This window comes from Penaeus vannamei, chromosome 9, assembly GCF_042767895.1.
Source record: "Penaeus vannamei isolate JL-2024 chromosome 9, ASM4276789v1, whole genome shotgun sequence".
Taxonomy (NCBI): Eukaryota; Metazoa; Arthropoda; class Malacostraca; order Decapoda; family Penaeidae; genus Penaeus; species Penaeus vannamei.
The window spans coordinates 36,515,901-36,518,014 of NC_091557.1; positions in this window are offsets into that span (position 1 = coordinate 36,515,901).

The window sequence follows — 2,114 nt, forward strand, 5'->3', positions numbered from 1 at the left end:
AAAGAGAGAAAGATTAACAGAGAAAGAAAAATATATTAATAGATAAATTGATAAAGAAACGTTTGATTTTAAAATCTGTGATAAGAGAGATAAATGGAGAAATAAAGACAGGTAGATTGATAAATAGATGAACAAAGAGAGAGAGATTGAGAATGTTTCATAGAAATAATGTAGAGGCAGAGAGAGAGAGAGATTGAGATAGTTTGATAGATAAATAAAGAGAGAGAGAAAGAGGTAGATAAATATAAAGAGATAGAAAGACAGAGAAAGAGATAGATAAATATAAAGGGGGAGAGAGAGAGAGAGAGAGAGAGAGAGAGAGAGAGAGAGAGAGAGAGAGAGAGAGAGAGAGAGAGAGAGAGAGAGAGAGAGAGAGAGAGAGAGAGAATGATGTTATATATGCATAGTTTATATACCCACGATATACCCACGTAAATCTCCATTAATTAGACATCGTCCGGATGGAGGAACGGTTAACGGTCTGGGTTCGGATTCCCCGAGGCCCGCGTTCGAGCCTGTCCCATGCCAAGTGTGGAATCACACGTAGGCCTATCCTTTTACTTTTGATTTGGTTGATTATGAAATGGATTGAGAGAATGAGAGAGAGAGAGAGAGAGAGAGAGAGAGAGAGAGAGAGAGAGAGAGAGAGAGAGAGAGAGAGAGAGAGAGAGAGAGAGAGAGAGAGAGAGAGATAAATGAACAAAAAACTAATTTCAAAATGTACGAATTAATAACATGGAGATCTATATAAAGATAGGGAGAGAGAGAAAGAGTGAGAGACTGATAGAAAGAGAGAAAAAGAGAGAGACGGAAAGAAAGAGAGAGAGACAAAGATTAATAAATAGATAAATAAAGAGAGAGAGAGAGAGATAAATTTATAAGATGAATAGAGAGATAGAGACAGTTTGATAGATATGTAAAAAGAGAGAAAAAGAGAAGGATAGAAAGAGAGATGAAGAGGAGAGAGAGAGAGATTGCCTGAGAGAGATAGAGATAGAATGATAAATAGATTTATAAAGAGAGAGAGAGATGGAGATAGTTTGATAGATGAGTAATAATAGAGAGAGACAAATTTAATCCAGAATGTACGCCTTGATAACAAAAGAATCGATATAGAAAGATTACACAAATGATAAATGCAAAAGTAAATGAAAAAAATACTTGAGAATTATTTGGTGCTTTAAGATTGATTGTCTAATAAATTCATTGCAAACATATAAGAGAGAAACAGAGAAAAAGCGAGAGGATAGACATTGATTGATACACAGAAAACCAAAGAGAGAGAGAGAGAAAAAAAATGTTAGATAAAAAGAGAAAGAGAGCAAGACTAATAGAAAGATAAAGGAAATCGATGTAAAAAGATCTCACAAGAGAAACGAATGCAAAAAAGAATGAAAAGTGATATCTAATAATTTTTGATAATTACAATTGCTTTAAGATTAATTCTCTAACAGATTTATTGCCAAAATATGAGAGTGAGAGACAGAGAGACAGACAGACGCACACACACACACACACACACACACACAGAGGTGGGGGAGGGGGGGAGGCAGAGAAAGAGAAAGAGAGAGAAAAGGGGTGGGAGAGCATGAGAGAAAGAGGGGGAGAGAATGTGGGAGATATAAAGAAAGAGAGAAAATAAGAGAAAAAGAGCAAGAAATGGTTGAATATAAAGAGATAGAGAGAGACTGGCATGTAAAGCGAGAGAGAGATTGATAGAGGGAGAGAGAGAGAGACATAGAATGATGGGAATAGAAAGAGAGAGAGAGGAGAGAGAGAGAGAAAGAGAGAGATTAATAACTAGTTAAATATAGAGATATTGATAATGCGAGGGAGTGGGGGAGGGGGGAGCGAGGGAAACAGAGAGAGAGAGGAGACAGAGAAAGAGAAAGAAAGAGAGAGAGAGAGAGAAGGGGTGGGAGAGGATGAGAGAGAGAGGGAGAGAGAATGTGGGGAATATAAAGAAAGAGACAGAGAAAGAGAGAAAGAGAGCAATAAATGGTTATATCTAAAGAGATAGAGAAAGAATGACATATAGAGCGAGAGAAAGATCGATAGAGATAGAGAGAGAATGAGGGGAATAGAGAGAGAGAGAGAGAGAGAGAGAGCGCGAT